Consider the following 18,567-nt stretch of genomic DNA (forward strand, 5'->3'; position numbering starts at 1 on the left):
TGTTTTGGTTCTTTGCTGAAGGGAAGCAAAGGACCATACCTAAAAAACGCAACTGTCAGCATTCATTAATACCAATGCTTAATCTCAGTTGACAACATCAATGTCAGAATCGTAGCTGGGAGCTGGCAGCATTTCAATAGAGGATTCTTCTGAGCTCTTACACACCACTTCAATAAATAATCCTACCGGGAAATATGGAGAAGAGCATTTAAAATTATTTTAGCTGGCACATCACTACAAGGTTGAACCATCATGTAGTGATGTGCCCACTGCCTAATTCCACTGTGAAATGTTGAAATACAGCTTTTAGCTCCATAGAAGCATGTAGGCCTCTATTTACATGCAAATTGATGCTATTCATGTGTGAACTACAGCAGGTACTGACTCTGCCAGATGGAATAATTTGGGGATGGGCCCATTCTCTTTTGCTGCGGGCTGCATGTATTCACACATGCTGTAGATAATTGTTGGAGTTTCTATGTCACCATAAGTCCCAATTAAATAACTATTTAAACAATTTCTTTTTTTTTTTCCAAGCGAAACATGGTCATGCATGCAGTTGTATAGACTAAAAAAAATTATGATGATAATCACACTTATAACACCATTATTCGTAATAACACCATTAGCAATAAAGGAGAAGCAGGTGGTTCAGGGCAGAGGATCAGGAAACCTGGACTTGTCACTGCCCAGTGATTTTGGACATGCCATTTCATCTCGCCTCTTTTTTCTCTTTGTTTTCATCAGCAGACTATTCATGGAAGGCATAATACTTTATTCAGTTTCCTGATTTGAAGTAGGCAAAAAAAACCCAAACCTCACAAGCATTACTGCAGCAGACTTTTAAATGCATTTTGTTGCATTAGCCCCCACTTGACCTTCACCAGCTGTGAGGGTCACTTGATTCTAATCAATGGCAGCCCCTTTACACAGAATTAGGATGGTATTGCAGAGCAGCAGGGGGCTAAACTGACAGATGAAAACAGGCCTGGTTTGGCTGACAGTATTTTATTTGAAGTACCGATATGCTTAATATTTGTTCAATTATCATCAGCAGAGAAATCAGGATACCAGTGTGTGAACCTCCTCAACATGCAGTGGCCAACCTTATATAAAGCAGCAACACACACACACAAGTCAGTGATTTTCTTTCTCTTGAAGCTGGAGCCGCACAGACAGATTTTGACAGTTGCACAAAGAAAAGGATTTAATTAAACTGAGGAAAATGAGGTAAACTTCGCATAACAAAAGAAAGGCGGGAAATACACCTTTCTTGCAGAAATAGGCTGGGACAGGATGTGGGGGGCTGTCCTCACCTCCTGCTCTCCTTGAAATCTGTTTCTATAGCCTACCCTTCAAGTCATACAGTACTGTACATGCTGCTACCAACCAGCACTGTTTGCACAGGGTCCCTGGGTGTTAGCAGCCAGTCCTCTGCAGCCAGATTCTGCCTCACTAACAGCCTCTGCCTGCCCCCTCCAGCAGACACCTTCCCCAGTTTGCCTGCAACAACCTCCTGCACTGCACATCCATGGTGCTACACAAGCAGCAGTGAGAGAGAAGTACAGCAAGGAAAGAAAATTAGCCACACATTAAAAAATCTGTAAATGGAAATGAGTAAAAGGATAATAAATAATAATATAAAAAATGAAGCAAGAAACTCCACATCAGATAACCCCTAAAGTCAATCTAAATATGTAGCACGTGGGAAACCCTTTTCCAGTTTTTCCTATTGCAGAGCCGTTTCAGGAGCATTTGGCTTCACTGCTCCCACTCCCTGGAACTCTCTCAAATGCCTTTACATTTCAAGGTCTCATGGGCTAGTGGATGGGTTTGCTTCACCTGTAAATGTTGGCTAGCACTGCAAAACATAGACTTACTATGAAATCATTACAGTGGGAAATACAGCATCCTCTGCTAACCATGGAAAAAAATCCTTTTGCATTAATCCTTAATTCACAGGAGGGAAGTCAAAGATATTTTTCACTAAATATAATTTCTAAAAAGCCATTTAAAAATAAGATCAGACAATAAAATATTCCTGCAGAAGATAGAAAAAACCAAAAACCTCAATTGTCAGCTTTGTGGGTGAAATAGTACACATTCAGATACTAATGCCTGAGTCTCCTCCCTTTAACTGATACCAAAAAACACCAGGAAATGGTCCATTCTGGACTTTTAAACTTTCTCCATGTATTTGATTCTAGGACACTAGCTTTATTTTGGTTTTTAATTCCATCTTGCCTTGTCAGTTCCATGGGATAATAATTACATCAGAAAGTGGAATAAAGGGCACTACTATTAAATTGATATCCATGTCTGTGAATTCTTGTGTCTTCAGCTGCTATGCTCATGTTTGGGAAAAGAAAGGCTTGATTAGATTGCTCACCATCATCATGTTAATCAGCATACAGGGACAGATCTGTCTGATATGTGACACACTGAGAAAAGCCCTAAAGGAGGAAAAACAATGAGAACCTATCCTGTGCTGCACACTTCCACAGACACTAAAATCTACTATATTGGATTAGGTGAAAAGGCCACCTAATCTTGTACTCAGTCCCTAAGAGTGATCAAGGAATGAATGCAAGAAATGGGAATGTGTGGGGAAATGCTCTTCCCGCTGTGTTCAAGAACTCAGAGTCTTATGAAAAAAGTTATGATTTTATTACTTTCTGTCACATGCATCCCTTTTCACTTCTTTTCTAAGCCAAAGACTTCTAATCTGCATGGTATTTCCTACCATTTTGAGCATCCTTACTTTTCTCTTGTTTTAATATTCTTGCCTGAACATAACTTTGGACTTTTCAGTACCAAATTTATTCTGCTATTTTACTAGTTTTGTGAGCTTGAGGTCTAAGCTTTTCAGTTTTTGACTATTCTCATAATTTCCTTATTGCCGCTACAGGTGACCCTTTATGCCAAGATCTCTGATAGTATGTTGATTAGCACAAATCCTAGCTTAAAACCTTGGACTGAAAAGCTATCAATGTATTCTTACACTTTATTTCTTATCTTTTAACCAGATTTTAATACATCACCATCATCACTGAGTGGTTTTGGTAGGAAGAGACCTCAAAGTTCATCCAGTTCCAACCCCTCTTCCATGGGCAGGGACACCTTCCACTAGACCAGGTTGCTCCAACCCCCATCCAACCTGGCCTTGAACAGCTCCAGGGATGGGGCAGCCACAACCTCCTTGGGCAGCTTGGGCCACTGTCTCACCACACCCACACAAAATAATTTCTACCTAATATCTAACCTAAATTTACTCTCTTTGAGTTTACAGCTATTATCCCTTGTCCTGTCACTACATCTGCTGAATAATGAAACTGATCATTTTCTCTGACGTATATATAATCCCATTTTCACTTTTTTTTTTTTTTTTTTAACTAAAAAGTAAACATGGATGACTTGAAATTAAATAGAACAAGCTGAGTTTGCCTTTAAGCACATTTGGGAGAGATTGAAGAAAAATGTCTGACCTCACAAGAGGTCCTCTCATCTCTGGAGCCCCATGGCAGCTCCTGTCAATCCTGGCTCAGAATGCAAGATCTGCTCAAAGTACAAACGAGACAGACTGAAAAAAGTGGCAGACTCTCTCCTTTGCTGTTGTCTATTCCTCTCTTTCACAGCAAATCAGCCTGAACTGCTCTGGCAGATGCTTCATTGCCATCAAGCATGTGTAGGATGTACAATTGGGTACAAACCATGTTCCCTGCCAGCACTGGCAGTCACCTCTTGCAGCTCCATCCTGGCAGCACCAGCCACAAAAAGTACCACTCCAGCAGTCTCCCCAGCTTGTCACCCTTCCCTTCCAAAAGCCTAGGAAGCACTTCAAATACAGACTGCTCTGATGCAGGGCTGCTTCCTTTAAAACTCATTAAGCAGTGAGTAGAGAAATGCAAATTCTTTAAAGTAGGTGGGAGGTGAGGGCTCCTTTCAACTACTTTCCTCCAGTCAGAGCCACCTCATTCCTCTGTCCTTTCCCTGAGCCTCACTGCCAACATTCTCAGACCTTTTCCCACTTCCCTGCCCTGACCTTAGGGACAGCTGTCAGTCCTTCTCCTGCAGCAGAACCCACTCAGCCATCCCTCTGGAATGGAGTTTTTCCCACTCTGCTGATGAGCTGTAGAAAAGCAAAGAGTACATGGAAATTTATACTGCTGACACTGAGGAGGTCTCCATCTATTTGAAGTATAAGTTATCATGGTAATTGGAGATCTAAGCAAAGTGAGCAGGGAATCTGTATGAATAAGCTTTCCTATTTTGTTTCCTTCTAGTCAGGGCATGGAGAAAAATAATTTACCATGGAAATTATATGACAAAGACATAATGTAAAAATTAGTAATGTCTAAAATAAAATAAACTTTTATTATGCGTTTCTCTAAGTTCATTAAAAGAAACATCTTTCATTTTGAAAAGTCCAAGTCAGCTTTTATTTTATTTTATAATCTTGTGTCACTTCCTAATGAATGATAACATGGAGATAAAATTCAGATTCATGTGTATCAGGCATTTAAGGTTATAAAATATCAAAGGAATATTGTTAATTCCCCAAGCCATTCATGGTAAACCTAATAATACCAGCATTAAGATTACACTTAGAAGACACCTGTAAATACTAAGGGCAGTAAAGGTCATTAAATAAACTTAACACTTTCCTGTACTTCCAATAGAACAAAGAGTTTTAATTCCTGCTGTGGGTGCCAAGCCCACATTATTTAAAATCTCTAGTTATGACCAATATTATATGGGAAGTTATTATAAAAGAGAAGCTCCCCACAAGGAGCTACATAACAATTTCAGAATAAAAGCTAAAATAAGAAATTTTAAAATGCAAGAAAACCCTCTAAAAATGGAGAGAGTTAACATGAGAGAACTACTGCTCCTCTAACAAAATGGAGAAAGATAATAAAATAATTTATCAGAACATTGTTGAAATTTTTCTTTATTTAAATGGTTTGTGTTGGCTGGGAGCCATTTACACCTCTGCCGTATTTGAAGAGAACTTTTGCCTCCTTGGTTTTCAACTCTAGTATCTCATAGCACAAGCAGAGCTTTTGTTATGCATCAGCAGCTGCCAATATTTTAATGAAAGGCTCCAACAAAAATCGTTGTCCTTTGCTTTTGATTTATTTTAGCTGGCAGCCTTTCAGAGTTTCACTCCCCAGTTCAAACCCAGTCCACTGTAGCTTTTATACAGAGTTCTCCAGGATCTCCCAGTACTCTCCCATTACAAACTGATTGACTACACTGTCAGAATCTCTCAACAAACTTTCCAGTTTCATTTTGTCTGCAAGACTTGTTTTCACCAAATGAAATTCCCAATTCTACCCTTATTTCCACCCTTATTTCCTACTAAGCTGGAAGGAGTATTTTACATCAGATATCTTCCTACTGAATGTAGGCAGTTAGCAAAGTCTTTAATTTTGTCTCTTCACCTTATAGTCTCTGTTTGCTTCTCAACAAGTAAGGCTTTTCTTTGCCCATTAGTTTATTTAGGGTTTTAATTTTGGATTCTTCTTTTTTTTTACTTCTTGTATGAGTGTGAATTTCACTAACACTCCATCTGGGATGCTGTGATAGGCACAGGCAAAATGTCAGGAACCTAAGTAAGCCTGTTGCTTGAGACACATAAATCTGCAGAAATGAAATACATGCCTAGATGCTCTCTGGAGCTCTTATTGACAGAAAGATTCACAGGCTTTTTGCACTGGACTCTGATGACTTCTGTTGTATACCACTGGTAAAAGCAGCACTTCAACAGCTTCCTTTCTGCTGTGAGATTCCTTAGAATTTTCAGTAAATCAGATGTAATTGGGAAAAAAAACAACCTTGAAAGATAATAAATGTCAATTCATCAAGAATAAAAACTGAGGCTGATTGCATAAACAGTTTAGATGAAACACTGGAAACACTATTAATTATATTCCTATTAATGACACAGAATTTAAAGCACAGAATTTTCCCAGATTAAAAAAATGTTCTGGAGAGATAATATTTTACCCATTTCTACTTGCTCTCATGATTTAACTCGCAGTGAGAGTTCTGTGGAGATATAACACTGCTTGGTGTGCTAAATAGTGTCACTTTCTTCTGATTCTGTCAAGTATTAATGTCGACCAGCACAAGGAAATGTTAACCTCTCCCTTTCTCACTCTTTCAGTGTGATTTCTAATACATCTGACACAATCCCTTGGAAGTCCTTAGTTCTCTGTAATTACATTAACATGATGATGTGCCTTCATCTGGGACTTCATCAGTATTTCATCTTGTAATGAAAAAAAAGTTCTACATCATTGAAGTACCTTTTTCTTATGAAACCATCTTCAAAGCCTTAACCTCAATGTTTCTAGAGATCTGTCAGCTTAGAAGTAACACCTGACACCGCCAAATTATTGCCATTATCACATTCAGGGCAATCACTTCTCCCTCCCCTGCCATCCCAAGGTTTGCAAAAAATAAAAAGTAGGGTTTCTTTTAACTAAGAAAGTTGTTAGCCATGAGTGTGACTTAGATTTACTGAATTATTCTACTGTAGTGTCCCAGGAAGACTTGGCAGAGATTGATTCCAGCCATATTGAGGTTGACACATCTCAAACTCCTTCACAGATGCTTATTCACCCAGCAGATTATATAAGGTTGACCCTGGAATTGCTGAGAACTAAAAGGAGTAAAAAATTAGTTGAATGTGTTTTATCTGAGATGCCAGGTCATTAAGACTATTCTGGTAAGACATAACAGATGCAGGCTTTCTACCTCAGGCTATGAACTTGTCAGCTTACAAGAAAAGGAAAGCCAGTCTACTTAACTGCCTGAGCAATAAATAGAACCTCTTTCCTAAAACATAATAAAAGAAATGTACAACTTCAGCTTAACTTTTCCTTCGTCATTCTCTCCTCTAAAAGGGTCCTGAGCTCCACTGGAGTGCTTGCTTAAGGACCTTTACTGTTGATGCTTGTAAGTAATTAGCCATGGTAACTGTGCTATTTTTTAAATTCCATGATTGTCATTATGTGTTTGCAAATAAAACATCATAACTTCATGAAGTGGTGGAACATGCAACCTGAAAGTACTTAAGATGAGAAAGAAGAAAACTGTAGTTTTTTCCTAAAAAATTTCCCCAGCATGTCATTAGACAAACTGGAATGTGAAAAAATACAGGACCTAGCTCCTTGCCACAGAGCTAGGACATTTATCTGATGACAGTCTAAGTATGCATTTCATTAGATGCTCCATTTTAAGGTGGGGCAGAACAGAGAAATTACAGTAAACATCCAGTGTTGACATTGTAATTATAAAGGTTGGTCCAGACTGTACCACTGAATAAGTGTTCTATACCTATTAAGAAAAATGTATTTAATATTTATTAAAAATCCTTGGTGAAGGACACTGACTGACTTCTCTCCCTCTCCCAGTAGTCACAGAATTTCAGGCAGCTGGGCCAGTTTAATTGCCTTTATCTTGCACTACATTAATTTCAGTTATCTCTAGGTTCACCTCTGTATCCTGGTCTAGTCTAAAGCATTTGGGTTCTCAACAGAAAAACCTGTGGCAACCACAGACAGAAAAGTGCCACACCATGCACGGCAGTGCAGACTGGGTCTCACAATAGTGCAGACTGATTACAATCTGAAAAAAATGTTGTTTGTAGTGGTATATTGGCAATATACTAAAGCCGTATGTTGAGGTAAATGTGTGTCATGATCCTTCTCTAACTGCTGCTTTTTAGTTTGCAGTCACAGTAAGTTGCCTTCTTTGCCAAACAGTTAAAACTTCATTCCTGGCAACTGTGCCACATCAGTCCTTAGCTTTCTTTAGTGAAAACATAAAATAAAGGTTAATATATAATATTTGGCACGCCTCTCTTCTAAGAAAAAAGTTTTCCTTCCTATGAATGGCTTCACATTGACTTAAATAAACTTATAACTTGTCTTCAGTGTTCTGGTACAGTCCATACATTCAGCTCAAGCCCTTTTCTTCTTAGGACTTCAGGCTTTGAGTTTGCATAATTTGCATCTTATGTTATTGCAAAAAAATTATGTCTACAAATGAGGAAGATAATAAGGTCCTTTTAAAAATCAGGTTTATGGGAACTAATCTAAACCTGAAGTTAACTCATTTTTAAAGCTACAGCTGAAAGTGTCATTAAAGCTAAAAAATAAAGGCCTTCAGAGAGAAGGAACCACTAAGAGGATGGAACTGAAACATCAGGTTACAGATAGAGTTGTTTCCTGCCCAGCAAACCAATAGCAGAGCTAACCACTTCATCTTCCATCCCACATAAACAAGTAGTTGTTGATTAAATAAATGCAGTGAAAGTGAATCTCAATACTGCAAATGTTTTTATGCCAAACAACAATAAAAATCAGGCTCTGAGGGTGTGTTAGCTCTTTATGAACAGACATGTTAAGACTGCAATATTACACAAGATCATTTAAAGCCGCTAAAAACCTTTAAAATTTCTCTCCCTCTTTCACCAGCACTTTAATAAGGCAATTCCCAATATCTGACTTGTGAAACAGGCTGGAATATAACAGTTGTACCAGCAGCCTGTATCAGCTAGGCTGTTCCTTATTGGTCCTCTGTGAACATTTTATACACCCTTTGTAACATGATGAAAGCCGTACCTATTTCCAGGCTTATTTGCATAGAGGGAATAGTTAAAAGTTTTTATTATTGGGCCTGCAGATGGTGGGGCTGATTCTGGGAGCAGCAGTCTATTCTCCCAGTCCCCAGCATCTGGAGACCATTGGCTACATTGGCACCCATTTTTTCTGAACTAAGTCCTTTTCATCTGATAACAAATCTGTGACTCACATTGTTCATTTCAATAATACAGTTTGGTGTCACATCAGCTTTGTCCCCATCTTTAAATATATTCATGCCATCTGCCTCATGGTCTCAACTAATAAAACAATTGCATCGTAGGTTGCATGCAATTAATTCCCAGTTGTTCTGAACAGCTTGAGATGTCTCACATCTTACTCAGTGGCCTGTGGAAGAGACTGATAAATGATTTTTTATAGGAAGATGATCAATTCAGGATTCCCTTTACTGAATTTCAGATGCCAGTAAGTTCAGATTTTAGCTTGATATCTTTGCACTTTTTCCCCATATGGTTTTTGTTCCTCTTGCAAAGAAATGTTCTCCTCTCCATATGTCTCTTATCTTGAGTACTCAGTGTCATCTTTAATTAGAAACTGAAAATCAGTTGGTTTGATTTATATCAGTATTTGTCATTGCTGCTGTTGTCTTTCAGACAATCATATTCAGATGTTAATGTCAAATTAAAATTATTCTTTATAGGGTCATAAATATGAAATATGCAATTAAGCATTGCCATTAAGAAACAAGGGAGTGTATGACAGACTCTTGTTCATGATGCTTCAGCAGCACCCCCTGTCAGCACTGTCCTTGTGAGAAAGTGTTGTGAATCTCTGTCACTCAGACCTAGCACAGCAAAAACCTAGATTAAATCTGTGGCTGTGGGTGTGACACAGTACAAGTTCAGACACCAAGGGAGTTAAATTTGCTTTTAGCTCTTGTGATCATGATGACATTGTCAAAGTGAATGATGATGCATCATCCAAATGGAGAATGTAGGTGGTCCTAAGTGAAAGCTGTGTCTCAGGAGCAGCCAGGTCCCCTTATATACGTGGGAACAAAACCCAGGAGAAGAAAAGCTGTGGTCCCTGGCAGGATACAGGTGCTCCCTTCTGGATATGAAAGGCTAACTGTAGGCAGAGAGAAATATGAAAAATGTGGGAAAGCACAGGCCTGGACAGACAAGCCAGCTACACAGATTTGTAAGCAAAATCACTCTCACCCCAATTCTCTTTCTGAAAGTACATGACATTCCCAATTATTTTTTGGACTTGAAAAATATCCAGCCTCCTTATGAGCTAACTTCACATTAATCTGTGGGTTCTAGTGACAATGGGTAGGTCCTTGCCTTGAAGTCTCTGGAAAGAGTTGGGTTTTGTCTTTTTCCTTAAATGAAAGGAGTCTGAACAAACGTACTTCATTTTCGTAGATCCTTTTTCATCCTGAGTCTATAACCAGCATTTCTTTTTCATAAGGAACCCTCTACAGTAACTTAGCTGACCCTTTTGTTCTGTTATACATGAGCACAGTAGTGTGAGAATTTCCAGCATTCACTCATTACCTTACCCAGAGGTGGTAATAGGGCCTCAGATAATCCATAAATAGTGCTAAGAGCTATGTGTGAAGAACTGTACACAAAAGAAGCCTTTTACAATGAAGCATAAAACAAGGTATTTGATTTATCCTTCAAATCACAAGAACAAATGCTGCATACTCCTGCATGCTAGCTACTGACATGCTGTCTTCAAACTAGTTATTCAAGCCACTTATTTTCACATTCTCAGAGATCAGTTTTGTCATTATGAATGACCGCAGGTGTCTGGATGTTCAGAGCTGCCCAAAGCAGAGTATATCCCTCTTCAAGGTTCCTGGAGGAATATGGGAAAGGAAGTACTTGATGGCATGGAGGACTGACTGGTTCTTACAAGTAAGGGAGAAGGTAAAATACTCATTTTGGTAAACTTCTAGAATTTTCTTGAATGCAGAGAAAAGGACACAAACCAAAGCACAATTTGCCATGCTGGCTTCTCTATCTCTGATCAATAGTGTTTGGGAATGGACAGGCATTTCCTTCCGGAAATGGACAGGCTTCTATTCTAAGGGTATTTTATTTCTGTGTAATATTTTTGATCATTCAAAACACTTTTGAAGTGGAATTTCTTCTGCTCTCAGCTATTCTGCTTTTTGTGACAAGGTGCTAGTTATCTCAGAAATTGTTTTACCACCTGAGATGCTTCAGCTCTGTGTGGGGTTATCGGAACAGTGACCATAAAATAATAATATCTGAAGCACTGCTTCTGGATACTGACCAGAGTAAAAATCAGTCACATTTTTGGAAGGCACCCAAGTAGTTCTTGCCTCCATATTTTCTTGTCTCTTACTACGTAAACTGAGAATAAATCAGGACCTTTTATTGTGATACAAAAGAAACAACCTGTTACACTGGGTTTCATGGGTCAGTGCTTTGATGTCTGTGCCAGTATAAATCTGAGCTAAAATGTATTTCCTAACTACACAGCAAGAACTGTAAAGAATGTGAAAGAAGCTCAGAGGACAAGTAGACTAAAACATGAATAATTGACATAGGTTTTCAGTAGACATTACATTCATCTGCATGAATAAAATGGTTATGGTCTTGATTTGCTTCCATCATAGTCCATGACAACACCACCTTGTCTGTACAGAGAAGAATGGGACCACAGAGATGATCACCTACACTGCACTTGCAAAATTCTGCTTGAACAGCACATGGTGCAAACACAGAATATTATATATTTTCTCCAGCATTATTTTCCCTGTAACACACCAGCTGAGTAAGAGGAAGAGATGGTAAAAAGACTGAAGGCCCACATTCAGGAATTTGTCCAGTAAGCCTTAAGAGGAGTCAGTGAGATTGTGGAGTCACAAAGTTTATCAAGAAGCAAATTAAAATGCAAAATATGGGGGAGTCATACTTCAATGTCACTACAAGAAGTCCAGTGAATATAAATCTAAATTAATTTTGGCCTCTTTAATCAATCATCTCTTTATGAAATACAAATAAAGCCACATAAGTATGACATGTTATTAAGGAAGAAAAGAGATGTGCCCTAAACTTCTGTTGACAATTTACATAAATGTCATTTGAGGCAGCAAGGTTAGACCTTAGAGAGAGCATTATAATATTGTAAAGAGCATCAGCCACTTCGCCGTTCACAAACCATGAAACAAAGAAGACTGATGCCCAGGAACCAAAGGGTGATGGAGGAATGAGAGAGAAGAAAGTTTTCATATGGAAATGAATGTAAATTCATTTTTTGTGTGTAATGGAACGTAAATAAGTCATCAAAAGAAAATGGTCTGAAAGAATTGGTGCTATTTTTCTAAAAAAAAAAAAAAAAAAAAAAAAAGGTATCATTTTTTCTAAAAGATCTCTGATGCTTAATTCATGCAAAAAATTCTATTTTAGTAAAAGATCTGTGTAACCAAGGTATGTGATTATTGTATTTATTTTATTATACTATTACTGTTAACAGTCATTGTATTACTGTAACTCCCAAGTCACCAGTTGAAAGTGGGACCCTGGTATGCCACATGTTTGCTGGAGAGGAGAGCCACATGGGGAATTTTCTAAGAGTGGAGAAATGGAAGGAGACTGTTTTCCCAGGGATATAATGAACACTGCTGGTTAAACCATGATTAAAGCTTGGGAAATGCCAGTCACAGCCAGTGCCCTAGTCAGTACACAACCCAGCTCTTGAACCCTATATGCCTCTGATTTTATGAAGAATACCATGGGTATTCTTCACAAAAAGGTCATCGGATCAGACTGGAATCTCAGTCATAGCCAATTTCTCTCATCAGGTCTCTAATGTGTGTTTTGCTTTCCTTCCCTTCTCTTCCCTCCAGCTTGTTTATAATTTATTCCCATTCTCCTGAATCAAAAATGAACAAAGACACTTTCTAAAGGCCATTTCACAGCTTTAGGGAGCTGTATTCAGGAGAGTAATGTGTGATCTAAGGCAAGCTGAGGAGCTTTATTTTCCTATCACCACCCCGCAGATGATGGGGAGTGACAGATTACATGTCAGTCACAGCACACTAGGCAAAGGGCCAGTCTGCCAGTACTTCTGTCCTTTCTGGATCTACCAAAAGCATTGTTGGGAATGAAAGAATGGTTTATAAATAGCTCACACTGAAGTCAGTCTACCCTAGAGGCTGCAGAGCAGCCTTGTCTTTATTCAGACTATTCAAGAGGATGTCTATATGCTCATGTACATGCAGGTGTTATATACACAGCCTGCAAGGATCATGTCCCAGGAAGGGAAGCTATTCCCTTCCTAGCTGTCACCTTTCTTTGAAAGAAAAATAAAACCTACTTAACCTACTGGGAGCACATTTAACTTTACTTGCTTCACTCCCTTTTACCTTTCCCCTCATTTGATAGATTTGACATTAATGTCCACTTTCTTGGAAAGACACTCTTGAGAAAAAATTATTTTCAAGTATCCATCCTTTCTCTGAAAAATTGACAATGAAAAAAGAACAACATCTTATTAGCAATCATGTTAGCAGATATAGTATGGACAGTAGTTACTAACCGAAGTGAGCAAAACTTTCTGCCAAAACTGAAACGAAGCAGTGTGGAGTTGTTTTTCTCTAACCCTTCTGAGTGTTCACACAAAACCTAAATGGATTTTCAAGACCTTCTGCTTATATTATGACATTAGATCTATGTAAGTCAAAGTAGGAGTGTCCTCAGTTTGCTAAGAAAGTTTCTTAGCAGTCCTAGAAGCAGAGTGGGCACACGACACTTTCGTGCAGTCTTCCTACTACTTAACCTACGGGCAGAACCTACAAGACCTCCACCTGCACAGGCTTTTGTGATTCCCCAGTCTCTCTGTTCTGTAACTGAGCACAGCTACCAAAAAGCATCTCCTTTGCCAAGTAAATGAGAAGAAAGACTGGTATGGAGTCAGCTGCAACAGATCTGCAGCAGCATTCCCTGTCTTAGATGACTCCTGAATTGCATGGTGGGGTGGCTTTACACAAAGTGACTCAAAGAGGTCTGACTTTCTCATGCATACCTTCACTCAGTTTAATTTAAAATAACCCCTATGAAATTACCTTTTTGCATTTTCCAATGAACCTGTTCTTGGTTTTGACAGTAGGAAAGTAGAAGAATAGGGCTATTTGTTTCAGAAGAGAAGTCCTAAGCATCAATAAAATTTTATTGCCAAAAGCAAAACAGAACAGATTGGAACAGAAGCTGTGCCCACAGAAGATTTTTTTCTTAAATTACCATTAAATATAATTTTTGCTGTTTTAATTTTATGCGCAGAATAACACTAATCCTGATATATTGACCAAGAATAAAAAGTGACAACTTACTTAGTAGGTTCAGGTGTAAGGTGCAGACTAATGAATTATCCATATGTTTTGGGAATACCTTAAGTCAAGACAGTATCGGTCTAAATAGGGACTCACACCTCCCAAAATCATACCAATGAACTTTTCAACCATGGACCTTCTGTCCATTCTGCACCATCCTTCCATGTAAGAGCAACAACTGCCCAGTGCATCAATAATTGTAAAAAAAGAGAATCAGACCACAGCTCATCTACGACACCGCATACATTGCTTGTGGACTCATCTCTTTAGGAGATGGAGGGGCAGAAAGAGGGTAACAAGTAGGTAAATACAATCAAAAGCTGCTACTAATATCTAGCACATAGGTTTTTATAGATAAATGGGTGTCTCAATACTTCAGTACTACCTGAATATTAAATATATCCTGAGTGGAAAGTGTATTGGGCTCTCCTTCAGCATTGCAGAATTCATCTTTCTGTGTTTGTGGTGTTTTTCCATTAAGAGGGGCTCTGGCTCTGAAAATTCTTCCTACCAAAAGTTGTGCACAGACTCAAACAGGACATTATGAATTCACATTCCCTCTGCTGTTTCCTGTTTGCTGACTGGGTAAGGTAATGCTGAACTCCTGGCAAGCACCAGAAAGATGGTGACAAGCAGTTCTTTGTGCAGCAGCTGGAAATAGATCTCTTTTAAAAGAGAGCCTAAGTATTAGTTATTACTTGTTATTATTAATTTATAGTGTTTGTTATTGTCTACATAAATAGCAGTTGATTGCAAAAGTCCCCCACTTTGGGGAAATGAGGATTGTGCAGCCAGTTTAAGGCCAGATTACACATGGGTGAGCAGTAAAGTAAAGACAGAGGAATTGGAAGTACTGTGCCCAAGGGTAGCAGGGTACTGTACAAGTTTATCCTCTCCCAGGGGTCTTAAAAAAATTAGAAGTCTAGGTAAGCTTTTACTTATGAAAAAGTTCTTCAGCTAATGAAAACTGGCCTAGTTCATTAACTTGACCTATGAAACACTGATTTGCATGGGTGAGCATACGGCCTGGCAGCTACACTGAAGTCATTGACAGGAAAATCAGAAACTGTTAACTAAGCCTGAACTTAACCAGCAGCAGAATTTTAAAGCTTCTGTGCCCAGAGGTTTTTATATCATGTGTGAGACTACTACAATAACAACATGCAAATAAAATTATTTTATTAGGTTTGTTAATAACTTTGTATTAATTTTTTCTACTGCTGTGACCCTGTCCAGAGGCACTCAGGAAGTTTGGCTGCAAACCTTTGTTGTGAAGACTGAAAGTTTAATGAAAATACTAACGGAGGGATTTTTTACCAATAACTTTATTATTGGTCAATCTCAGACTGCTGTTTTCCCTGAACCATGAGGCAGGATGAATCCTGCAGGTTGTTAAGTGCAACTAAAATCACAGCAGGCATTTCTTGCAATGAAGCAAAAATAGTTCAGCTTTACTCTGCCCCTTTATCCCTTTCAGTGGCAGCAGGTGAGGACCTGCCCTACCATCAACAGGAAGCTGCAGAGGATGAACTTCTCTTTCAGAAGGAAAGTAAAATCAGTGAAGATGGGCCTTTTGTAGAAATCATTGAGAGTCAGGTGTCACAGCAGTTTCAAAAAGCTCACCAGGAGCCTACAGGAGCAACATCATTTGTAGGCTAAATACTTTTCAAACTCTTCCTTTAACGTTTTAGACTCCCTTAGACCTACAACATAAAGGCCCATATTATCAAAGATTAAAACAAATATCTTTCGTCTTAGTGCCCTTCTGAGTGAAGCTATTCTTAGAGGAAGCATAAAGAATGGAAAAGAAAGAAAGAAAATCTGTACCACTTATCTCTTTAGTGTATAGGAATAGCAATGTTAAGCTAATACAAATATTGCTCAGACAGATCCTGTATTGATATTCCAGTGGTGGATATAGTTCTAAACGAGTATTTTAAATATTGAATTCCCTAAATAATTAGTCACTGTAAAAGACAGTCAGTCCATAGAATTTTTCCTTTTGTTTTCAAGGGCTGAATCTTTAAGTCCTTATTTAGGTAAGATGCTGCAGAAATCCACAGGGCTTACCTGAGTTAAGAGCTCAGGAATGGGTCCTGCATATGCACATAAATTGCTTTGGGAACTGAAAGATTGTAATGTAACAAAAAGAGTCCATAATGCATGCAGGCTTCTGACAGCTTTTGAAAACATCAAGGAATATGACACCTACCCTTAATATGTTTCTGCTCTGATTATGAATCCCCAACTGCACTGAGTCCATCTTTGCATATGCCAGATGAATCACTTTTCCAACCTGAGCTGTCTGGTATTTCTTTGAGTGGATGAAGAACTTGTTATAAAATGAAATACAGAGTAATGGGTACTTATAATTTAAATGAGTCACTGCATGCAAAGTGAATTTTTTAAACTATCTGCCAGGTAAATGTTGAATCATCAGCATGGCACATTTCAAATTTTAAAAATTTGAACATACATTATTTAAATACTAGTACCATTAATTTACATTCAACAGAATACAATTCATTGTTTAAGGGAAAAATCCCAAGATGCCTGTGAAGAAAAACTTTTAAAGTCAAAAGAGGTTATACCTACAGATGGAGAAGGTTAAAAAAGGTTCCATTCCTCTCTGTTGGACAGACTAACCTCAAGTTTATCTTTATCAAATTGCAGGAAAGAACAGCAACACTTCATATAATGGAAGAAAATGTTATCTACTTGATGATGTAGAGATAATTATCTAAGTAAGCAACAAAAGGCTTAGGTAGGTAAGATACACAGTTGCACAGGGAATCAAGATTATATATATATGTGCTACTAGCACATATATAAAAATAAAAAATGCACAACATTTGCCTCATTTGGCTTCTTCTGAAGCTGGGTGAAGCTTACATGACTGTGAAAACATCTCACTCTAAATGTATCTTCATAGATTTGGCCAAAATCTGCAATTTTCATTATATACAGTTAAGATTTTGATATTAAAGTCTTCCCTTTAAGAACAACATGCACTTTTAGGAGCACAAATATCTGAATATGAATATAAAAGGTTGAGGAAGGGGGTGGTGCTGGAAAGGATTTTAAGTGGGGAGATTATGTCTTACAGTTCTGGGAGATCTCCAGGGTTTTTTTCAATGAAATTTTCATCAGGTACAGCACTAACATTCAGGCATATTGCTACCTAACTGAGTAATTATATGAACAGTCATGAGGAAAAACAAAAATACACCTTCAGAGTTTTTAAAATTCTGTATTTCCTTTCAGCAGATGTAAAGCTATGCTACACTATCTTGCTTTCATCGCTGGGAAACCAGAGTGGATTTTTAAAGTGCATCAACTGATAGGACTTGGTCACATGAGGACTGATTGCTAAATTGAAGAAAATCGAGAAATCTATTCTTTAACTACACTTTTCTTTTACATTTGAACTTGTTTTTCCCATGGTGACTTTGAAAGCTTTGCCTCACACTAGAAATAATTAGCCTAATACTCAGGCATGCATTTGAAATCAATGAAGTTAAAGAGTTATACGAATGGTGTAACTTGTATCTCCTATTAGAACAAATTTTGGAATTATTTGGGTAGTTTTATGTCAAGGTGTTGTATCTCATTTGCTTCAATAAACTTTGAATAAAGCTCTGAAATCTGCTGCCTCACTTGGTTTTGGATTTGTTCAATAAGGACAAAACAAGATGGTTCCACTGAAGTAAACAGAGCTACACTTGCAGAGAATTGAGGTAGAATCAGAAATGGGATTACTGAAATTATGTTTTTGGCAATGCGTGTGGAAGACTGCAAAATCAGGTTCCTATTATGGTCATTATGGAAAAACATTTTCCTTTTGTTTGTTCAGTAAATGTTTTAATAGAAGAAAAGTGCTTTGCAGGAAGCATCCATATTACCATAACCAATTGGATTTACAATTTCTTTTTATTACTACTAAAGGAACACTAATTCAAGTTTTGGGTGCAACGTAATGCAGTGAAACAACTATATTCTTATTTTTATAGCAGTACACATCTAGACCAGCTCAGGCTTTCCTCAATTATCCATTGGCATTATATTTGGTAAACTTAGCTGAAAGTCATGATTTGTTTTTCTGTTATCTTCATGTTCCTAAATTCACGAACTTTGCTCAATATTAAGTAATTTCTTTAGGTTAAGCAAACCTCCTCTATTTTCACTGTATTGCAGTCAGAAAGCTGCTGGTCTATCCAGCTTTCTCAGGCCCAATTACAGTTCTTGGAAATACTGTAAAGGTAAAAGGTGGAGTCACCCCTACACAGTAATATTTAAAAGTTTGTAGAGTTCATTTTGTTTACACTCAATGCTCATCTTTCTGTTGACTTTGGTAGCCTTTAAACCAGCCCTTTAAAGATACACTAATTCAGTCACTGCATTAAAAGCCAGCTAAGTCAGCTCAGCTATGACCCCTTGCTGGAATAAGCTATTAAATTAAGTTTTACAGGGAAATAATATTCTCATTATAAATAACCTGCTGCAAAACCAACATTATTAGAACAAAAGAAGACAAACCAGTGAAGCAATAAATGCCAAGTTGGAGGCTGAATTACATGTTGAGTAGAC

Source organism: Heliangelus exortis, chromosome 13 (genome assembly GCF_036169615.1).
Source record: "Heliangelus exortis chromosome 13, bHelExo1.hap1, whole genome shotgun sequence".
Classification (NCBI taxonomy): domain Eukaryota; kingdom Metazoa; phylum Chordata; class Aves; order Apodiformes; family Trochilidae; genus Heliangelus; species Heliangelus exortis.